A 25,029-nucleotide genomic window follows, 5' to 3' on the forward strand; every position below is an offset into this window, starting at 1 on the left:
GGAGTGACTGTGGTAATTACTAACATTTTAGTCCAATGGGAAAGATACTCTATTATCTGTAATACAATTAAAATGCAAATAATATTCAGTCATCTATATTTTAGAATCTAATAATTAACACTCAGTATTACCAGTGTTCAAGTAAAACCACATCCTCATATCACATACTCAAAAGTAGTTCAAAAGTCACCTCTGGGAAGAAACAAGAAGTGGGAAGGAGAAGACAGAAAGAAGGTAAATCACAGTCTGAAGTGTGCTATTTCTTTCCAGTGACGAGAGTAAAATCTTAGGAAAAGCAGGCTTCTAAATTAGATGCCTTATTTAAATGAATAAAGCCAGCTGAAAATCTGACTGTGAACCTCTAACAAATCAGTAATGTTTTCATCAAAAGTAAGGCAGATGACCCTAATTCTGAAAGCATCATTAAACAACTATGGGAAGGGAAGGGAAGGGAAGGGAAGGCAAGGGAAGGCAAGGCAAGGGAAGGCAAGGCAAGGCAAGGCAAGGCAAGGCAAGGCAAGGCAAGGCAAGGCAAGGGAAGGGATGCTGGGATTTGCTTCAGGAGACAACAGTTCTTGCTACAGCTGTGGAAAAGGCCCGGTATCTTTGACAAACTGTTAACCTCTTAATCTGGGAAAATTCTAGCAGTTATAGTTTCCTGCTCATTATTACCACTATAATTATGCTAGTAAAATGAAACGAGAAATGTTTCCTGTGCTGAAACAAGAAATTATAGTCTCACCTAAAATTATAGTTTTATAACTTTCCTGTGTTGGCATGAACTCAGCACAGGGATGCAGCATTAACAGAAATGATTCAGCCTGTCCTTTGCCATAAAATCCTTAGTGATGTTACCTGTTAAATACAAAATTTGAGTAGACAGATAGATTGCTTCTGTGATTCATCCACATACTGAAGTACCCTTTGGTCTTTCAGAACAAAATGAAGCCTGAGTAGATAGGAGAGAAAACTTTACAAACAGCAAAGAATATTGCTGAAATAATAAATTCTTTTATTATTGTAGACATAAACTACGGTCAATAGCATATTTGCTTAGACCGTGGGGACCATAACACGGCTATAAAAAGAGAGCTGTTAAATTATAGATGATGATGATGATGATGATGATGATCATGATGATGATGATAATAATGATAATACAAAAGAGAGCATGTCAAACTGCCAGCAGAAAAAAAAATCAGAGCATAATTTGGAAATGCAGAATTCTTGTCTAAATTAGATGCATCCTCAGGCTTTTGGCAATGAAAGCTATGAGAATCATCTCAGAGCTAAGCATTTTACAGAGGTAAAGATTCTTACACTGTTGGCTAGTAATTGTCTCATCCCCAGCAGTTTATCATGAGCCTATGCACGTGCATATGAGAAAAAAAGAAAAAAAAGCTGGGGGTGGGGGGAAGTTACAGCAGTTGAACTCTAGTCACTGAAAAATAATTAAAATATGTAACTTAAGACTGAAGTCTAACATTGATATATTGCATTGCTTCCACAGTATGACAATAATACCCACCTAGGATAATAACAGTTCTAGCTCCTGGCATGTCTCAGAAGTAAGTGAATTCTTACTGAGGAGTTTCTGCTTGTGATAGAGGAAAAAGAACACAAATCAGGCTGACCAAAGAGTGAATTGCCCCAAATTATACTGTCTCACTTTACTTTGGAGAAGACTGAGAGAAAGATCCTTAGTTTGTGCAAACTGCCACAAGTCCACTGAAATCACCTTTTCCTGCCATCTCAGGAATTGTTCTTCAGCTTTTTTTATGTCTCCAGTTTCCTTTTTCATATCAATTAACAAAGAAAAAGGAAGGTAAGCAATGAGTGCTGTTTCTTAATTTCTCACTAGTTAGAGATCAAAAGTTGTTGCTGATTGTTTCTTTGATGCGTATAAGCTACTGAAAAAAGTGACTCAGAATTGTACCTGGAAATTATTCTTAAATGATTTTTTTGAAATGGCTTAGATTTTCATATGTTGCCTATCCATAAAATATTGTCTCCAGATTTCTCTGTACTAAGGGCAGTATCTTATTGCGGACTGATTCTGGTGTTCTTTTAGAACTGTACTGGAAGGGAGTTCACATCAATGTTCTTTATAACCTTTATAATAACCATCAAGGAGATGTTTCTTTTTCTAGTAGTCATCATGGCTGATAGGCAAGCCTGCCTCTGTGCCACATTCTTCCAGTGCTTATCCTTTAATACCTTGAAACCTCGCAAGAGAGGTTTCACGCGGCACACGTCTCCTTTAGTCGTCTGCCAAAAATTCATGCTGGTGGACGCTCTGAGGCCCATTCATTGAAGCTATCGCATTTGTAGAGCAAAGCTCTGCTAGATGTGAGGGACACCGCGCCAAGCCAGCCTATCTTTGTACTACGCAGCCACTGCTCTTGTTGCCCAGTGTGAACCTCCAGGGTTTCCTAAGGATTTAAGGAGGGAATGCAGAGGATGGAAGGGGCTATTTGTACATAGACTCATCTCTTTTAGCAAAGGGAGTTTCTAAACTGTAAATAGGGGGACATTCTCCAGAGACAACGAGGATAACTGTTACAGAAATTTATAAACCCATTCCTGAAGGTGTTAAATTTAATTTGCCTAGTGAAATCTATGAATCTGTCTAAGTCCAGGAAAATAAAATAAAGAAATAAAAATATACATTATATAATATATATGTAAAAGATATATTTCATTAAATTTGGCAGCTGATATCAGCTTTGACTGTTTTTCTCAGCAATAGAGACATTTTCATGTCTGCAATATGGGCTGTAGCAATTTAAAGCCTTACCTGAATGATTTAAAGAACTAATTTAACATGAACTCCCAATTTTTCTGGACTTCAAAATTGGCCCATAACATAAAGTAATATGCTTTTATTGTCTGTGAATAAATAAATGTTTGCTAATGCAAGCATGTGAAAGACTTACCATTAGAATTTAGTAAGACATGAAAAGCTAAACTTGGAGTTTTTAACCTTAGATGTATCTTCCATTTTTACCCAAAGACCTTTTTTAATACCTGTCTGCATTGCCTCTTTTTTCCTGTTGAATGTTATTATTTGGCATTCTAAAGACACCGTCTGGTTTTATATTACAGAAGAAGGGCAGCTTTCCTCTTAAATGGTCAGTGTCTGTCAAAGGCCATTTATCTTTTCAATCATCTGTACTACTCATTTGGAAAGATGAATTTCTAATAATTGTTACTGCATACTGCTTTCAAATAATAGTAAAGAAGGTTTTCATACATATGTTCAAATCAAACCACTCTTTTTTTTTTTCTCAATTTCAGCAGAAATGTAAAAAAGCTGATATACCTATCATTCAGAAGACTGTACCTAGGTTTCTGGAATAAAATGCTCTTTCTCATTTACTGGTGCAGGAGAAGTGATTGCTCCCTGCATATTGACAAAGTTATTCCAGTGCTAATCTTGTGCAAATGTCAGAAGTGGCAATAAGGTGATCTCCTGGGAAGCGGGGTGTGGATTTGGGGGGTGTTGGAAAGCAGAAAACCCTGCAAACCCAAATCCCGAATCTGAACCCCCCAAACATTTCCAAAGGACAAAATTTATATAAGCTTAATAAAAATTGCAAATATATTTTTGGCTCAAATTGAGTGATTAGCACTAGGGCAACAGCTATAGTGCTTTGCAGTGCCATAAAGCTACTCAGGTAAGTGACTCACACCATGACAGGTTGTGCTGGGAAAAGGTCTACATGGCCAATGAAGCCATGTAGAAACAGGTTGGTCCAAAAAAAGAGTTTTTTCTTCTCACTTCCCTCATGAAAGTAATGCTTTCCCCAAATTTGAAAGGGTCTCAAAATAGAACTGTATCAAGTAGAAATCTACAAATACTACCCAGTTGCAATTAGCATTTATTAAATAGCAAAAGAGCTGTATTATAAAACCTTTTTCATACATACTGTAAAAAGGGCAAAAGAACAACAGAATCTTAGTCCACAGTAATGGAAAGCTACATGTATCCAATGGATTAATATTGCATCTAACAAATTTTTCAGTCTCCCAAACATCTGTACATACAGAAAAGAATGGCAGAGGGAAGGAAGAGAGAAAGAAGGAAATTTAAAGTTAACAGTGGTGAATGACAGGAACTTTTTTTTTTTTTTTAAATTCCACTAACACTGTGATCACTATGGCCACTAATAATGCTCCACTATGGCTGGGAGTAGAACAGAAACAAAAATATGAGTTGATAAGTACTGATCCACTACTAAACAGTAAACATCATTGAAAGTACCAGTCTTCGTTACCTTAACTGCACAAATGCTATATAGTTATCAAAGTTCTTTTCTGTTATAGAGTGGAAAAATACTATTAATTTCAGTCAGAAACCAGACTCACTGACAGGTGAAGACAAATAATCCAAAAATGTAGTGTTTAAAATCACTGAGCTTTAGTTATTTTCTTTAACTCCTAGATATTTACTATTTACATTCTTCCTAACTCTGCACTCAGCAAAATAACTGAAATAAAGATGCAATAAACAGAGCAACACTTTTAGCCAGCTGAGATGTTTTAGAATTGCACGAGAGCTTCTGACCAGATCTTTCAGAGAACTGAAAATTCTGTCAATTCATGGTAAGTAAAGTGTAAAAAGAATTGCCTTTGACTGCTAGCTTACCACTAAAGGAAAAAAAGGCTAATTTGTATGAAGCATGGGAGAAATATATACTATGCATACTATGATGTTTAGTTTAAATATTTAATGGCAGAGTAGACTAGTTGCATATTCTATGCTTACACAGTTATATACTTTCCCTATTCAATAGTATTACAGATATCTATTCAGATATGATAGTAATTAATTTTTAAAATATTTTAACGTGAAAGAAGAAAGTAGAGAATAATTCAGTTACATCTTAGCACTTATGATATTTAGATACCTGAAGACAGATTAATTTAATATTAATGAACAGCTGAAATTATTTTTCACTAAACTGTGACTGTAAAGGTATTGTAATATTTTCAGTTTGGTTCTTAAAGAAAAGCTCTCAGTCAGATCAATGGAAGTGATAATATCTAACATATTTACATTGACAAAATGTCACTGAAAAGCCCTCTACTGAATAATAGCAGTTAAAGTTCAGCTTTCTTTGTTTATATATAATTTTTAAGTTGTATTTTTATTTATTTATTTATTTAAATTCCTTTTATTTTATTTCTGTTCCTATATAAATAAAAGTTAAAATAATTTCATCACAAAAAACCCCCAGGCAAATCAAAATTGGAAGTACCATTGACAGAATAGGAGCAGTTTCATGTATGTTAGAATTTTAAACATACTGATATGTTTAAATGGTGACATTATATGAATGATTTAATTTTATGCTTTACTTAGTGGTATATTTATGGCATAATTATGATATACAGTTGAAATAGACCAAAACCCTTTTAGTAATAGTGCATAAAGATTTTTGAACTGAACTTCTAGAAACTAAAAGTGCTCTTTCAATTTATTGACTTTAGTAGATCATTAGGAATCTATAACCACGTGAGGACATACTAAGAAAAAAGTACAACTCATAAAAAAGACTAATGACTTCCTTTTTAATATTTCATCAATCTCTAGAATATGTGTTGAAAGCTTACAGGTTTAGTTTTGGTTGAAAGAGAGCCAAAAAAAAGCTTATAATAAAGTTTTAAAGTAATCTTGGTTTTCAGAAACTCATAAAAGAAAGAGTTCCTTATAATCTTTAGCCCTATTTGACTAAAATTCCTTCACTTATAAATATTAGGTCATTTGACAACTGACTTTTATCAGAAAATGACCAACGCATCATTTTTACTTTTTAGTCCAGAAGGAAAGTAAAGCAGCTTGGTAAGAATATATCTTCTTTGACACTACTTTTGGTTAAACTCTTGAACTACGAACGCATTCAAAACAAAGTAATTTTTTGTTGCCTGAACCAGCTGGTCATTTAATGAATCATTTGACAAAAGAATGTATTTTGCAAAATGTAAACTTATTACTGATGAGCCACCTTTTAATGTTTGATTAGGCTTCAAATAAAAGCGTCTACAGGGAGGTTCTCAGCATTTTTCTGAATCTTTATATTTACAGGTAGCTCACTTCACCTTTAAAGACATCTACTCTCCCCACTCCACAGTCCCCAAACATTTTAGCTTAAAGGCGTCTGCCACTGGATCTCTTACAGAGGACACCCTCTCTGAGGCGTTTGCACCAAAACCTTTCCTCTCATATCCTGACATGCATCCTTGCGCCACGCTCCCTTCCTCACAACTGTGACTATCCCCTTCTCCAGAAAGACTTTAGAAAACTGACCTTTGCCCATTAGTTGGATCCCATGGAATATCAGACACTTTGAACAGTGCTGTGGGACTCACTGCGGGAGTGAGTTTTCCCTCTCACACTTCACGAGAAGATGGAGCGGTAACTGTGCCCCTCACTGACGGACGCTGTGCCCTGCAGAACCCCACGTCACCGAGAGGGCTGGCTAAGGGAAGGCTTTGCATCAGCTGTGCTCGGTGGGACTGCTACACCCCCCGCGGTACATGGGGAATTGTTCGTCCGTACGCTCACACTGCAAAGCTGCGCCCTTAGCACAGCGAAGGTGGAAGAGCTCTGCGGACAAAGCGCAGCAGACAGAGTGCAATGCAGAAGAAGGAGGCAAGTAGGGGAGATGAGGAGCTGGCAAACAGCACAGAGGCTGAACGTCCTGGTGGAAGCTGCACAACATGTGTCCACGCAGGGCAGTCACCCCTTCTTAGATTTGCAGTCTATACAGACAGAGGTCAGGGCCTTTCTTTCACCTCCAGTTTTGGAAAAAAACAGGGAGGCTCTGCATTGCTTGTACAGAGGACAGATGTGGTTCCTTGCACACTTCTTGGATCAGAACTAGTGTGGGCAGCAGGAGCAGGGAAGTGATCGTCCTCCTCTACTCGGCACTGGTGAGGCCCCACCTCAAATATGTGTTCAGTTTTGGGGTTCCTCACTACAAGACAGACACCAAGGTGCTGGAGAGTGTCCAGAGAAGAGCTGGTGAAGGGTCTAGAATCTTATAAGGAGCAGCTGAGGGAACTGGGATTGGTTAGTCTAAAGGAAAGGAGGCTGAGGGAAGACATTATCGCTTTCTACAGCTACCTGAAGTAAGTCTGTAGCTAGGTGGGTGTCAGTGTCCTTTTCCCAAGTACCAAGAGACAGGATGAGTGGAAACAGCCTGGGGAGGTTTAGATTGGGTATTAGGAAAAATTGCTTCACTGAAAGGGTTGTCTCTTTCCCTGGGAAAGCCCTGTATCTCCTGCCTTTCTCCTTTCCAAAGATATGTTAATGAAAAAAAATATACCTACAACTAAGACTTGTCCTGGCAGCTTTACATTAACACACAGACATGCACACATACAAACACGCAGTCAGGGCATGCAGCACAAATTCCGTATTTCCTTGATGGGAGGCTCAGCAGCCCCCTTCTGCTCTTTTCTTGCCTTCGGAGCCCTGCACACCCAACACCTCACACTACTCTACACCAGCACACAGCATGAGGAAAGCACTCTGGGGAGTCTACCTTCAAGCATTCTACCAAAATTAAAACGTTTATTATCTTTGCTAACCTTCTTTATCTCTCTCAGCCCAGGAAAGCAGGTTTATATGTCTCTGTCCAGTCTAAACCTCTTAAGTGGAGAACCCTGGCACTACAAGTATCATCCTGAGACACCTCTACTCCTTTGTGCACCCAGAAGCTCCCAGAGGAAACAGTTCTCTCAGCAGCAGGTTCACTGGTGTGTAGTCCTCTAGTGGGCCTGGCACCTGAACCAGAAAACCAGTCCAGTTGTTTGTATTTCTCTCTCATGTCTAGAAGGATGCAAACAATAACTAGGTATGAGGTATCTACAGATGCTACAGATGCTAAATATCCAGATATCAGGCAGCATGGCCTTTCCTTCCCCCTGGATAGTGTCCTCTCTGGAGGTCAGTGGATGGACGGTAGGACCTGATGTTATGGCAGCTGGGACTTTAGAGCTGAAATTAAACCTTATACCCATGTCCGATGGAGACACTTTCTAAACAGTCTCTGCCAGGCAGTTCCACTGCCAAAGCTCTCTGCATCCTGGCTCATGAGGGCACGGCACCCTGTAGTGCCATGCTGGAACCCACGGAGCAGAAGACTCCTCTGGAGCATGGGAGAGACTATTACTCTGATCCTCATGCCTTTAGGCACATCATGCATTGCAACAAGCAGAATAAATCTGTATTTACTATGCTCCAAAACATGTAACTGGGAATGATGGGGCACCATTTGGGATGGGCAGGATACCTCTGTCCTTCTGGAACAATGCCTGAACACCAGTCAGATTAAGAGCTGCTGGGATGTGAAGGAACGGGTAACCACCAGCCAGCTCCTACTGTGCACAGCCATGGACCTAGAGGTTAGGCTGTGAACTACAGCCAGCGAAACAGGCATGGGGCAGGCAGGTCTCCTGCCCAGGGCACAGAAGCAAACACAGCCCCTGATCTCCTTCAGCCTCTAGGTAACCGGCACCCAATCCTCACCACAACCAGCATAAGGAAGCCAAGCCTCTGTTGTTGTCCCAGGGAGGACACAGGTAGGGGACTTCACCGCTGAGACTCCTGTCAGCACCTCAGAGGATACCATTACTGAGGTCACTGCTGTGCAGGTCAAAACAGAGGCTCTCACCTCACTGCCACTGCCATCTCAACGTCAAGAATAGCAAGACTAGCTGAAAAGGACTCCAAGCCTGCAGCCTCATTGTCACTAGGACAAAGAAGAGAGCCAGCTGCTGCTCCGGAAATGTCTTCAGATCAGTCCTTCGACATCACTAATGCAGAAGTGTATCATGAATCTCACTGAGGTCAGCAAGACTCCTGGATAAGGGCTGTTAACATAAGCAAGAGTTGGCAAGAGTTGCTCCATGTTTCATATTCTGATTCATTCTGCAGTTCACAGGCTACTTGTGCAAAACTGTCCTTTCAAGGTAAAGGTGTGCTTCATGTTGCAGTAAGAAAAAATAATTATTGTGGTATCCAGGAAGAAGTATATCAATATAAAACTTCTTTGAAGCATTTAAATTTTCTGAATACATACTTAACAAAAGAATCAACAGTTCAGTTAAGCTAAAGCTGCCTCTAGTGCCTTACCATTTTTTAACTTGGAATAACGAGAACAACTATTTTTTATAAGAGCAGTAAAAGTGACTGCCAAATATGCCAACAAGGTAAGCATATTAAAACACAAAGATTTTCTGTTTCTTTCTTTCAGTCTTAAGACATTCCTGCTGGTTTTGATGGTGTTTGTCTTAGATTAAGTACTGGATTAGTGGAAGGAAGATAAGAAAATGGAAAAAAAATTATCTATCTCGGTTGTTTAAATGGTAAACATTTGTATCTTTTAAGACTGGCAAATGCAGGCCATATGTTTTGCAATAAAGTGCGCAGATCACATTCACAAGGAAGAACATGAGGGCTTGAGTGGTGGAAAACCAGGAAGCTAAAGGGAGACTGAAAGACAGCCAAATAAACATGAATGCTCGTAGATGTGTTACAGAATCACACCTGGCTATGTTATGTGACAGAAAAAAAACATTGGATAGATACAAGTGTGTTGAGGGAAGCATCCAGTGAAAAGTGAAGCAGAACTACATACAATGTAGTACGATTAATGGAAAGACTAATGCCTTTCAGGCAGACGTAACTCGAGAAGACTACTAAAAATTGAAAGGGTTTCAAAAGCCGTGCAAGAGCAATTTAGAGTATACAAAATATACTTGACATTAAAACTCTTAATTTGCTTTGGTCACATGGCCATGTATATGATTATATCTAACAAGGTTCTGAACAAGGAAGGAGTTTTGAAGGAAAAACAGCTATTGTGGTTTATAAATGTTTGATTCATTAGATAGACCTGAAGTATTTTCTCACAGTTTGGGAACATCCCTGGTCCCGATGGCCAGTAATTTGCCTACCTTATGCAGAGAACAGGCAAGTGAGCCACAGTGCTGCCCACTCCCATATTGCCTTTCTTGTCCAGATGTGGAGAGCTGTTAGAGTGTGCCATGCATGTATTTCTGGCCTACATTTCCCATCCTTGAGAAGCAGGTCTCAGAGGGACAGAGAGATGGTATCCCCGTGTGTCAACATCCAGCTGGATCCTACGGCTAGAACTGGGTTCCACAGTGCAGACCCAGGCTATGAAGATTTTCACTAAAATGTTCTTCAGAGTACTTTCAAATTTAATTTCAGACAAGCCTGGAAAATCCATTAATCCTGTTCTACACTGTTTGCACGTAGTTTATATTGTACTGATTCATATTAGGTCAAATATTAAAGTGCTAATTTACACCAATTTCTTAAGCAGCCTACACAATAATGTATTATCTTTGCAGATATTTCACTTAATGAGAACCATGCAGAGTCTTACAGTTCCCAAATGACTCTCAGTGAATAGCATAATGACATAACAGCTTTTCACTAACTCCTAGGAAAATTATGTTTATTTATATATTTAGAAAGTCAAAATGCTATATGCTTACTGGTTATAGATGGAACTCACTACCATTGTGGGATAATTTTACAAATGCATTATTAAATTCAGAAAACTAATGAAAGTAATGCTATGGTTAATGGAAATTGTAAGTCAAATGCTATCTCATTGTTAGTGAAAGATCACTGAAATATGTTTTTTTTGTACGAGTGCTTTTACATGCACCACAAAGCTTCATTTTAGGACTATACAGTGAACTACCATCCATTTCACTTGAATATTTGAAGCCCAGAGCTAAATAATTGTGGGAAAAGATGTTAATAAAATCTAAAATTTTGTAGTCTTAAATGGTAAAAAATTTAAAGGTTATTGATCAGTTTCTCTAAAGGAAAGGAGGAGATGTTATTTTTATATATCCTCTGAAAAACTCTCATGTGTTTACATTAAGGAAAATATATTGGACTCTTAAAGACTGAATATTTTCATTAGGTAGGTAATCTTTCAATAGCAAAGCAGCAAAATATCAGAGCTGATACCTGACTCAGGAAAACTGAATTCAACAGTTATTGCCCACAGACTAGCTGTGTCAGCCTGGTCAAGACATTCTACTCTGCTTCCCAGTTTCAGGGTGACCAAGGTTTTAAATGAATCATCTGGGTTGTTCACCTAATGCTTTACAACTGTATAGCAGGCACTATAGCCAAAAGAGTCCACAAACTACTTCACGTTCCTCCATTCACCGTAGGTCAGAAAACACTCCTCCTATCTTATAGAAAACTTAGATCTACAGAGCAAAAGTTCACAGAATGGGAATATAAACTTCCTCAAAAGGAAGCAGGGGACATCAAAGGCACTGGTCAGCACACTACATCTCTGGACGGATTTATTAGAGAAAACTCTCAGATGTTACCAGGAAGTCAGCTGCACCTCAAATTACAGTAACAGAAACAAATAAACCTGCCAACAACTCTTACAGATATAACTTTAGGAAAAATTCCTCCTTCACCACCTTCAGAACTTGAGCTTTTTTGTCTTTGTTAAATCCTTTTGTTGGGGAGTTACTGTTATCAGCTGTAAACTGGGGGTGAGAGCTCTCTAAGCAAGCAGAAGCCCTACAACTGTCAGGGGAATTATTTGTGGAATCTCTGACAGGTCACTACAGTTAGGGGGGAGGCAGACTCTTACTGTGACCCTCAGGCCTTCAACACTATTTCTGTGCGTAACACAGGTCCTCAGAAGTAATTTGATGACAACATTTTGTGAAAGGACTCTTAAGAAACCCTTAAGAGCCTTTTCAGGCACATGCAATGGCATGAAGTATTGAATTTTCAAATGTATAGAAACTTGTGTCTATAGAAAAAGAAAGGGTCACTATCCTTTAGAGTTACATGCCATAATCAAACTGACACACACTAGATAGACTAAGGCATTGCTATTTTTAAAAAAAAGAAAAACATAAGTTTTTCTTTTTAACTTTTACTTTATTTAAAAAAAATTTCAATTTATTTTGAAATTTAATTCTGGTGCAGTTAATTATGTAAATATGCATTACATTATGCATGTACATCACATATGCATATGCATTACATGTATGTATATACACTTAGACTTGGAAAAAAATAAAGGACTGAATGCAAGTTAAAAACCCCTCAGTTCTCAGTGCTTTCAAAGTTAATGTTTTATGAGAAATATCCTGTGTTGGATGCTCTTCAAATAAATTTTTAGTGAAAGGATATAAGAATGCAGTCTATTATATCATAGCAATATCATATGATATCATATATCATTGCACCATATCAGAAGATTTGAGTAAGTGATCCATAATACAAAGCCTCAATACGTAATTGTCCAGATTCTTACCAAGAACATCGAAATGGACTGTGTTCTTTTAAGTAGTTTTAGAGACTAACATTACTATCAGAATCCTCTGTACATTTTGTCTTTCTTATGAAATATTAATGTAATTTAGCAAAAAGCATCCAAATAAAAAGTTTAAAAAAAACTCAGTGAGAAATTACCAATAAGGCAGAAGAGCCTTCCATAATTCAGCTGCCACCATCCGTAGTTAAGATATTGGAACTTTGTCCTAAATAATCTAGTTTGTAAAAACAATCAATATGGCTCACAGAAACATTTACTGTATTTTATGTTAGGAGAATACAAAACAAAATTCCTCTAAGCTATGTACAGGGACTGTGTTGCAATCCATTTGTTTGTGCTGGTAGTGTTTCCTTGGGCTATTCTAGCTAGCCTACTGAATCAAGGCATAGAATTACAAACAAAATCTTCTTATTGTGAAAGATTTTTCTTTTTTCCTCTAGGTACTGCTTTTGTTGCAACTTTGCTGTATACATAAGCTGCACTGCCTAGCTAATTTCTACATGACAGAAGTGGTTTCGAAGTCATATATTGATCCAGGTTTTACTGATGAAGCTGTCCTTATTCCCTTCATCCCCATCACTAAAGTCTGATAACCTCTCACCTGCATGATGTCTGAAAGTTGTTTTGAAAGAAAGAAATCTAAAATGCTTGTCTATGTGTCAGCATCCTATAGGCTGGGGGGAATTCAGCTCCATGGGGCCCTATTAGGGGAAAAGGGTTTGTTTCTATCTCTTCTTCACACAGAGGCCTTGTGGCAACAAACATTTCTTCTCAGTGGACCTGCGCTATGTCTCCATGGTCTGGCAAGACTCTAGTTTCACATGGGAACATTCAGTGATTCTGGCAGGGAGTCTTGAAGGAATATGGGTGAGAAAGGGGAAAAAAAGGTTATTTTTAATATTACAGAAACTCCACTAAATCTGAACAGAGCATCACAAGAGACAACGAAAGCACTGCATCCAGAAGGTATGTCACTTGTCAAATCATAACATTTTGTCAATTGCACAAAGAAAAGTTTGTGACAATAATCTGTAACAGGAAACATTAGGCATACTAGATATCAGTGTGGGGTTTTTTGAATATGATACAATACATCCATGAAAACAAGCTTTATCTAGCACTGAAGCAGAAGGTGAATATATTCAGTTTAGCAGTGGGCCATAAATGTATGTATATATAGTTATATCACTTTTAGAAATATATGATGCTTTTTACCACACAGACCTATATTAAAATATATGTCATAGTATTTACTTTCCTTTTTTGAAGTTACTGTGGCTTCAGTATTATTCATTTTATATAGCAGTAGCTGTAAAAGACATAGGGAGATTTAATCCAAGAAAACTGTAATAGTGCCATAAACAGATTTCACTAAAACACTCAGTGAAAATTAAAAGTATACTTGAAATAAGAATTGGAATGTAACCTTGACAAGTGCAATAATTCTGGTATGATCAATGACCTCAACTCAACACTCAGTACTCGGGGAAAGAAATGAAAGATAAGACACTACATAATAATGACCTATACTTGGAACTAAAAAGAAGTATTGGACAAGTGATGATAAAAAAAAAAACCCTCTTAAATTTTGAGCAAACAGAATTCAGATGCCACAAGAAAGGTAAAGAACCCTGAAGAGAATGATTGACAAACCTATAAAAGAAACAAGAATGCTACAGCACTCTAGAGAGAAAACCAAGAGGAAAAAGAAATAAAAGGAGTTCTCCTGTTTTGATTAGATTCTCTACTTCTAAAAGACAGCTAATAGACACACAGGCAAGTAAACTAATCCAATTTCTTACTATTACAAACAAAATTACATTAAAAGATCAGTACTAGTGCTGAAAGTCAAGCAGTCAAAAATTAGGAAATACCTCAACTGTCTCTGCCTATTCACTCTCAACTTGGCCCCTGGGACATAACTGGTATGGTAGCAATATAGTCACAATTTATTTTGTTTCCGTTTGTCCTGAGGGAACACTGAGCTGCTCTTTAATTCCATAATTGGTGAACAAGAAGCTGACATGTTCTGCTGCAGATAGGAAGACTAAGTGATTCCCATGAGGAAAAATGAGCATGTTTTTCGAAAGTGTAATGCACATTTGTTTCAGTCATGAAACAGAAGCAAACTATTGGGCTAGTGAAGTACTACAGTTGCTCCATCTGCTCAGTCCTTGGTTCTGTTTTGATATTGCCCCATTTGGGGGCACTGGTAAGAGTATGTCTTACCAGAAGTTAGAGTAGGACTACCATTTTATTTAATTTTGTAAAAGAAATGTATTGGTTAGCAATGCTGTTTAGCCTTCTCGCTTGAATTAGAGCTAGCAACAAGAAAATAAAAGGCTCTGCAGAACATCAGACCAGACCACCCAGTTTTTGAAACATTAAACATAATATGGTTTAGTTTTAACTCAGCACACTCATTCAAAATTAAATGTATGAAGACATTCAAGAACCTTCATTAAAATTCTTGATGCTGAGCACATACAATTGCCAATAAAATCAATAGTTGATGCAAATGATAGGGATCTCTTAATATTTTTTCTTAGTTTTCATACATCTTAACATTAAATGAGCACTGAATTAAAACCAATATCAGACAGTTTTTCAAGTAGTGCAGTAAGTGGTTTAGAAATATCTCAGTCCTGAAGACTGAATGAAACTTATTTTTATCATTCCAAAGATACTTGGAACATGCTATAAATTCAACTGAAATAATAACCACATTTTTCATCTGTATAGGCCCATGTAATGGACCACTAAAATCTAATCACATCTGAAGAGACAGAGATGTGTGTTTTAATATTACTTCAAGCAATGCTGAGTTATCTGGATTGAGGAAAGAAAAATATTTGGGTTTACATCTACTGCAACATAAAAAAAGGCAATGATAACCTATCAAAAATAAGATTTCACATGAGGGCACAGTAATAGGAAGATATGGATTTGCCCCCAGATCCTACAGATTTATTCATATCGCTGTAATAGAACCAATTACAAAAAGAGTTCAGAGCAGGGGCTTCTTTATATTCTACAGTTTATAAATTCAAGATATCTAATACTATAGGAGAAGAAAGCCAGTTATGGACATAGTAGAATATTTAAAAACATACTTCCTGAAAAGCTGAAGCTTCGTTTACTAAACCAGTGTCATTAGATGCTGATACGATCACATCTCAGCATCTAGGAACCTACCAGTGCTAGCATTACTGTTGTTAGCTGGTATTAATGTCGTATAAGAGCTAATGAATAGCACCATAGCTGCTCATGGAAGCAGGACAGAAAATACATTCATTAGCACTGTGTGGCTTAGTATTAAACGTCATGCTGCGTTTTCCTCAAATGCTAGCGAAAACTGCAATTGTTCTAAATGTTGTATTATAATTTTCTCTTTGATAACCACTCAGGAGAACAAGCACCACTGCATAATTGCATGACTACTAATCAATGATTAATTATGGTTATCTCTGAGTACTTATGTGGCACAACTATAAAATACTAGAGCTCTAAGTACACTGCCAGAGGACAATATGGCCAGGCTCAAGCATGCCAAGTCTCATGACCTTGCTTTTTTCCACTCACCTATTTGATTTGGCCTAAATGTAGTATGAGCTCACAGCTTTGTTGCTGGCAAAAAAGTCTTGATTTGAGAAATTTCACTTAATTTAATTTATAGCCAGTTCACATCAGCTTTTAATTACTGACTCATGTATGGAGAAACAAAGGAGACGTATACTGTCTCAACTCCCCTTCTTCTTGCCACACATTGTTCTCAGTCCCTTCAGGCTCCACTGCCCAAACCCTGCCATTTATGCCCAGTACAAGATTCCACGCTGTTCTCTGGAAGTCCTAAACTGAAAATATCTGCTGATGTCTTGGGCTGTAGCACAGCTGGCTTTGCTTAGGCTTGATCCAGGCAATGCACCTGAAAGAAGACTGGAGCTGACATTAAGGCCCTGACAATCTTCCCTCACTCTGAACTGGTCTCGACTCAGAATATGAGGCAATGTGGACTCACACTTGACCGGTAAAGAGAATGTATTCTTGTGGAGTCATTCTGTCTCAACAAGGAAAGTCTAAGTTCTGATGGCTGACAAAACAGCCTAAATTTTCTTCACTCTTTTCTTTCCGTGGATTTCCCAGAAACACTAGCAGTGAGCAAATCATATACATTGAAAACCCCCACCATTTTCTAGAAATTATTCAGGAAAAGATAATAATTCTAATAACATATTATTCAAAGGTGCAAGTATTATCTGGGAAACCTCTTATGTTTGATTCTGCCTCTACTTCATTGAAGACTATTTTCCGAAAAACAGACTGGTAAATGACATTTAGAAATTCAAAGCTGAGTATGCATATTAAATGCTCATGCTTGAGCCACACATTGAGCCAGTAGAGTAATTTTCATATTCTAGGAGATAAAATAGTGACATATTGGCCGGTATTTATTTATTTGTTTGTTTGTTTTGTGCTGGGCTGCTTTATAGACAAATTACTTGGTTGGATTTTTTCAGCTGGTGTGAAAGAGATGCTAAAGAAATCTTCCCACAGGTACAACTTTAATGCTAAGACAGTTGAATTAAAATGTAATTAACTACATTGCTATTTGTCTTTTTTTAATTTAATGCTAAGTACTTCTTTCCTCTGCTTCATTTAGTGCTTAATGTTATGCAGGGATTTTTATCCCTGTAGTGACAGCAGTTATGTAAACTAATGAGTTAAATTTTATCCTATATTCATCCCAGTCATATACATTAAATGCAAGTAATGAATGCTGTAGCAGTATTTTCCATCACGATTGTCTGAGTGTTGGAAAATCTTTATCTGAAGCGATCCTAAAAGACTCTCCAGTTGTTAGCAGCTAAATTCTATGAGACAGCATTTGATTGCAGCAACACTGATGCAAATCGGACCAAATGCAAATGGAGTTACCTTGGCTTTAATGACCAGAAGCTGACCCTGACTTTAGCAAAAGACTCAAGTACTGCCAAAACCCAGATCTCAAATTTCCTTAGTAAAGGGAACTTGGCTTTAAAGAAATTTGAACTTGAATCCAGTCTTCCTGTTGATTCAACTCCACTGCTAGAGATACATTATGACACAAATGAAGGATATGAATCTTGGAAGTCTAACTGGAACCAAGACCCCAGAAAACACAAAAATATTCCTGAGGTTTATGGAGCCCTCCCGTCAGGAAAAAAGGTGAAAACACAATACTACATACCAAGAATGTAAATGGTTATTCTGAGTCAGATGGAAATGAAATGACCTGTTGAATGCTTGTGGAGATGGTGAAAAAAAAATACAAACCAGAAAAATAAAGCAAGGAGGATGTGGGAAAACAATTGACAGTGGAAAGACAAGATATAATAGCATTTTAAATATTTAAATCTTCTTTTTGAAAAATACAATACAGTAAACATATAAAGCTCAGTATATTCTTAAAATGTGTTGATGATAACTTTTTAAGGGAAGAGGGAGGCAATATGAAGGACAAGAAATAAGCAGAATAAAGAATAAAGTTGGCACAAGAATTATGTGCATATAATAAGCACAGTTAGGTTGTAAATTAGAAGAAGAAAAGGTTGTAGAACAACTTTCTAATATCAGTTAAAGGATTAAAAAAAAGCTATTTAAGTCAGAGATGGATCAGTTTAGAAGAGCAGTTTTAAGGCTTGTCAACTGCAATAGACTGGATTCAGTGACATGGGAAATTCTTTACACTAACATTTCAATTTAGTGAGTGCAAGAAATTATAAAGAGGTAATATTCAGCTAAAGTGACGTTTTTTCTGACTAAAAAATGGAAGAACCTAAGAACCTGAATACTGAAAGTAATTTTTGTGAAAGTACTTAGTAAGAAATAGGGTTGGAAAGGAAAGTAATACACTTCAAAAAGTTGACCTCAGTAAGTTAAATATTTAATTTATCTTAGGAAAAAAAAAATGTAGCAAAAGGGAATGCACTCACTAAAAAGTCCTATATACACAACAGTTAATGAATTCAGTCCACAGGCAAGAGTGAACCATAAGAAGAGGTGTATTTGACTGCTTCAGTAGTTATTTGATGACACTGAAATCAAAAAGGTCATTCACAAAGTAGAAGCAATGATATATTACTAAAGATGGGTATAAAGAAATAGGGCAAGTGTGCAAGTATAAAGTCAGAAAGGTTAAGGAGAGAAAAGAGTTACAGTTCTCTGAGAACATTAAAAACATAAGAGGTAAGAGACAATAATACAGTAGATACTAAGAAGAAGAGAAAAAGAAAGTCTAGTTCCATTACTTATCGGGGAGGGAGACCATTCAAGTGGACTGCTCTTGCAGTAGACTGCTAAAAAATTAAAGGAACCTTTTTTCTCTTTGTTTTTTACAGAAAAGGTTATGACTAATTACTCAACACACACACACTTAAAAAAAAATGCCAGAAGAGGGAAAGAACAGATTAAGCCCAATTCTAATAAATTAAATTATTCAAAGAGAAGGATCTGGTAACACTTTACCCACAAATCCTGGAAAAAAAAAAATAAAATAGCCCAGCCTAAGTTTGGATTTTGGTTTTATCCTGAGGTCTTATGGAGATAGGAAAGATCCTTAGAAGAAAGAGAACACTGAGATAAGGCGAAGGAAAGACATAGTATCTCTCTTTAATAAAGGGAAGAAGAGTGATGCCTGGGGAATCAGATCAGTCAGTCTAGTTCAGATGTTTGAGATTATACCAGGAAGAAATATTAAGACGTTATTTATATATTTACTTATAGGATAATAAAACACTAAGTAACCCAATATGTATTTCTTTATAAATGAAGGTATCAGGAAAAACTAATTTCCAACTTTTTAAGGATAGTTATCCTCATGGGTAGAAAAGAAATAGCAGGTGTGACAATACATTGACCTTAAATAACCTTGTAATATTGGCTTTATAACATTTTCATAAGCAAACTGGGGAGAAACAATGGTTTCAAAGTAATCCCTTTACAATAGATGCCTTCTTAAACAATATTTTCTTGAAGAACACCTGTCAGTGTTTTTAGCTAAATTACGAATATGGCACCACTGGGGTCTTGTTTGGCTCCATGGATTCCCTGGAAGCTTCTTGTGTGCCTTAGTTTCTAATAATCAAGGAAATATGATATTTAGTAGACCATTTGTGGCATCAAACTAAAGCACATATTCTATTTGGAAAGAAATTTTTTTTCTCTGTTAAGCTGCCCATCTGAAAAAATTAACATCTCTGACTTCTCCTCATGATTTGTAGAAGAAAAAAAAAATTAAAAACCCCAATATTTTTGTTGCATGACAAAAATCAATTTTATTAATATTTCTAATCCTAGATTACGTAGGGCTCAACATCTACTTGGTTTGTAGTTCTTGATACTAACATCCAGAAAGATATGTATTCTTATTAATATAATTTCTAATTTCTCTAGAATGGGAATTTCTTTAGAAGAGCTGTGGGAATGAAGTAGATAAATAAACATTCCAAAAGAAAATTCTTGTCTTCTCAAGGGTTAGTCCATATGGAATCCAACCACAAATTAGAAACACTGCATCTAAAGAGGCCAGAGTTTATCTTCCCTTATTACTCAGTCTTCAGCCTCTTCTGCTTTGCCAGTAGAACTGCCAGTTATGGTCTGTATACCTGTCACTGAGGGAGGCAACTGAGAATGCCAAGGAATTTAATATTGGACAGCAAGGGGGCATGTGTAAACTGCTGGATATTCTAACACTAGTAAACTAGGTTGGATCTGAAGGGGCAACTCTGAGGCAAAAGACATCAGACAACGTTGCCATTGTCCTAAGCAATACAATGCCATTATTACCAAGTTGTGATTCCATAAAGTTGCATGCATTATGATACTAAACAGCATTTTCTATAGAACTTAATCCAGATGTATCCTGAATACTGGCATATCTAATACTGGTTTTATGTGCTCTGATTTAATTTCTCTCATAAGAAAGCAAAGACTGAGTTATGTATCAAAAAACAGTCATTATGGAGTTTTAAAATACCAGTGTGATATTTTGTAACACATTCCCCCACCTTTTTCTTAAGAGGCCTATATTGCTCTATGAATTTAAAGTGAAATATTAGTTTTACAGGTATAATTAAAGGATAATTCTTGCTGTATTAGGGTGCAAGAATGCATCAGGGTATAATTATTTGTTGAAATGCTCTATAAAGAAAAAAATACAGAACAGTATTTCTGTCAGTTAAACACTGACAGAAATGTTAAATTAGCAAGAAAAGATAGATCTGTTTTTATGATAGCCTGGGGTTAAGAATACCTTATGGTCAAGGATGGATGGATTTGAAAATGTTCAGGTAAGGAGACTTGGGTTCAGAAAATAGTGATCATGAACACTGGGTATGAAGATTTAGGTTAAGAGCAGATCTAAGAATTTTCAATCCTCAATAATTTTGCTAAATATTCACTTGCATTTCAAAGTGATATACTTCAGAACTTTAGAAATTAGATAAAATGCACATTTGCAGCAAAGTATCTTTCTGAGTTACACTGAGTTACATAATATAAAAAAAAAAAAAAAAGACTACACAAAAGTAATTCATACTAAACCCACACAATAAAACAAACTTAGCATGTTACTGATGAAGAACTGCGTGGAAAAAAAATGAAACGGAGTCCATTATAGACACCAAAAGCCTTTAGAAATATTGCATAAACTTTTAAAAAGTCAATCAATTATTTCCAGTTTTGTAAAACTGGACATAATTAACCAATCCTAAACTAAGGAAACCTTTTGATATGCTTGTTTATTATATCCAAGTCACATTCTTCAGGCATTCACCTCTTACTAAGCAAAGTCCATGGTGATTTAGGGTTTTGAGTCAATGAAGAACAATAAAATTTGTTCCTCAGTGAATTTGTGGAAAAGAAGTGAAGGTATACTCACGTACTTAGATGTTCAAGTTTTATGTTTATTGATTTTCAAGGCCCGAATTGATAAGGCCCTAATCTGGTCTCAGAGACCACCCTTCACTGAGCAGAAGTTTGGTCTAGAGACCTTGTAGGGTCCGTTCCAGACAGAATGATTCTGTGATTCTATATTTTTAAATCCAGTAAAAAAAAATAAGCCTAGATACAAAAAATAATAAGCATGACTTCAACTTCCTCATATTTCAAGTGCCACATTAATGCAACAGGGTGATGCAGACAAATGTTGGCATGCTGTTTACCTACGCATTTCTCATGGAAGAGCTGGCTTTGTGTGAGGGTAGAGTATAAAACTGCAGATTGGGTTAGCAGTGAAAACTGACATGATTTTCTAAGAACAGACCTGAGTTTAGCCATATTAAATCCCTTTTGCTTGAGATTCAGTTGTTGAAGTCTTCTTCTGAGAAGAACTGCCTAAGTAGAATGACTTAATCAAACCTACATGTATCTAAAGGATGAATGCTACCACTAGTCTTGTTTTGTATGATAGCAGTTAAAGCTCTTGCACACTAAAGGTGAGGCCTGGGTGTAATTTTCTCTTCAGTGAGAGGCAGTTCTTACCCCTGCAGTATACTGTTTGAGGGAGTGCTCCACTAGACAAGTAGGGCTGTTTTAACACGTCACAGTAACAGAAATGAGGCAGTAAAATCACTCTGAAAGGAATCCACATCCAAACACTGGACTCATTTCTCACAGCTGATGGTTCTATCTGTCTGGCCAGAGATCAGGCTCCCTGTTACTTGCTGGTTTTTAGGGGCTGGTTTTTTTTTTTCTAGCCTATATATGTTGCATTGCTTACTACACAGCTTCTCAGATTCAGCGGGAAGTGTGGAAAACTATCCCATACAGTTTAAACTATAATCTGACAAAATAACATTCCAGAAAGCTTTTTGGGGAAAAAAACCATTACTTCCTACAGCTCTGTTACAGTTCTTGTTCTGTCAATATGTCCTAAGAACTTGTAGTCCTCCAAAAGAAATAGCTCTATTCTGCCAAATTTTTGGATCTCAGGTACTGCAGACTAGTTTATTTTCCAGCATGCTTGGGTTTTGTCTGCTCTAGACCTACACACAGTATGGAATTACACTTCTATGAAGCTTTTAGGTCAAATCAGGCATGCCTAGTGAGTTTAGACACTTACATGATTAGGTAGCCAATAAACTAAAAGGAATCAGTGTTTTGTATTTAGGCAACTATTATCTATCTGCGTTCTGGTTTAACTGCTTGAAGCCTTTCCTTGGTTTTAAATATTAATGCTGTACAATCCTTATCTATTTTTTTTTTCTCTGAATTAATGCAAGAGCTAAATCTTTGTGCTGCAAGTGTACTCTGTTGCATATTGTGAGACCACTGAGAGTTTTTAAAATCTTTTGCTATAGAAGAATCATCCTAGGAAATTCTGTATTATTCTATGCATGGGAAAAAAATGTCTTGTCAGTTCACCTAATTAATTGTAACATGGTAAAGAAGACGAGAATGTATTACAGAAAGCTTAAATGCTTTCAACCTCTCTTTTGAAAGATTAACAGTGGCATCTCAATGTGAGAAAAACAATCCAGGGGGAGACAAGCCCTGAAGAGCTCTTGAATAGCTAAAGAGACAGGAAATCAATAAGGCCCGTAATTATTGGCACAGAGATTTAATGAAGTGTAAAACTTTGGTGTAACAACAAATTAAAACTCCATTAATGTCCATGGGTAATGAAGAACAAAAAATGATTAAGAAAAAAATACAGTATTTTCTTTTTTTTCTTCTACCATACAGTTAATCCAGATTTTTTTTTTTTATGTAAGAAATAGCTGAGGAAGACTTTAAACAGTAAATTTAATGGGAATTTAAGACTTATTATGAAGCAAACCTAAGCACTTTTTAATACTTCCCAGATGGATATAGAATTTTAAACTAGTAACAGGTTTCACTGAAAGGACTTGGAAATTAATATGAAACATACAACAGGCAGGTTAATTGGGTTCATTTCATGAAAGTGTATTCTAAATTAGCTAACCTTGTTCTTTTTTTTCTTGACAGAATAAAACGTCTTTGAAGCTCCTGCCATTGAGCTTGATCCTGAGATGTAGAAGAATCTGACTGATAGCAGTGGGAACTGGGAGACTGGTAGTTTACATGTGGATCACAGTGGATTCTCAAAAGCATTTATTGTCTATGGAGGATGAATCAGGCAGCTTTGACAAATATTTGCAGTAGAATTAATGCCCTTCTTGTCTTACTCTATGATTACTGCTGCATAGTTCTTCCATTTATTATAGGCCTTTCCTGGTTTCATACAAACCAAGCTTCTGACAGAGACAATATTACTTCCTGTGACACTGTTACACACATTTTTTCCTTGTATTCCACTAACATGTTACTAATTAATTTAGTTTGATGGATGTTAACACACTGTACCACAAAAGCTAATGACCCCGAGTAGAGTATTAGTCATGTGTTCTATCAATGCAACTTCTCTACACATGCAATGTCTACATGCATTATGCTACCTAAATATTGTAGAATTTTATTAGATCAAGCACACCAGGTACAGCACAGAAGTAGTTATAGTCCTTAGATTATCTAAATACTATCTAAGAAAACAGAATGGCATCAACAACAGAGACAGGCATTTAGCTATCAATTTAAGTAAATTGCAATACTAGGGAAGCATAGATCACGTTGCTTTTAGAATTTGAGTGTGTCTGTGTAGAAATGATATACTCTTAGAATAGAGTATGAAAAAAACAACCCTGAGAACAAGATTACAGTATTTAAATAATAGCCTTTAAATAGTATTTAAATAAAAGGGCCTGCATAGTCTTCACATAGGAATCTCACCTCTAAATAACTAGCCCATGTCCTCAATTCTGAGTCAGGACACTTTTCTTGATTGTCATTCCCCCATGTGCTGAGAAATGCCTTCCTGGTGACGGTTGCTGCTATGTCTTTCTCAGCAACTGCCTGCTAACCCCTTGGCAGAAAAACCTTATTTCCCTACTGCCAGCTTGATTTTCTGTCAGCCTTTGAAAAAATGCAGAAGGGAGCATCATTTGGGCAGCTATTTCCCCTTCTTCATGGGAAAAAGGCAGAGAGAGATATAAAAATGATGCATGAGCTGAATTTGACCTCAGGCCAGGCTGGACCATATGGATGGTCTTCCAAGCATATTGAGAAGAAGACAGCTAAGCACTATAATTATAAAGATCAAGATTCTAAGCATATTTTCTTAGTAATATGCCATGTATTTTAGACCTTTTAAACACCTAAAATAAGTTAAATGCAAAACCAGAAATCACTGTCACCAACCATCAAATGTTTGAGGATACACTGAGCAAAAACATTCTGCTTGCACCATCTCTCAATCAATTTCTGCTGTGAGGTTTGAAACTACTTGATTCTGACAGAAACCTGAGGGACAACAGAGATGGGAGAGAAGCCATGCCTCAGGAATGAGTCACTGCTGATCACAACAAAAATCTATTCCTGTAGAAAACCTACCTTTTTCTTCCAAAATGTACGCTTTGTTGATGGAAATTGCCTAACCAACAGCATGTAAAACCTGAAGTTACACTGTGTGATTCCTATCAAGTCAGATTTACAGTAAGAAAGAATGGAGTATTTTTCTGAGCTTGTTTAGGTGGAAAATTCACATTAGACATAAGACTACTACTTTCCTTAAGCCTTTTCCTCCAGAGCCAACAGTGGATGTCTCTAA

The sequence above is a fragment of the Haliaeetus leucocephalus genome, unplaced genomic scaffold (assembly GCF_000737465.1).
Source record: "Haliaeetus leucocephalus isolate CR32 unplaced genomic scaffold, Haliaeetus_leucocephalus-4.0 Scaffold151, whole genome shotgun sequence".
In the NCBI taxonomy this organism is placed as follows: Eukaryota; Metazoa; Chordata; class Aves; order Accipitriformes; family Accipitridae; genus Haliaeetus; species Haliaeetus leucocephalus.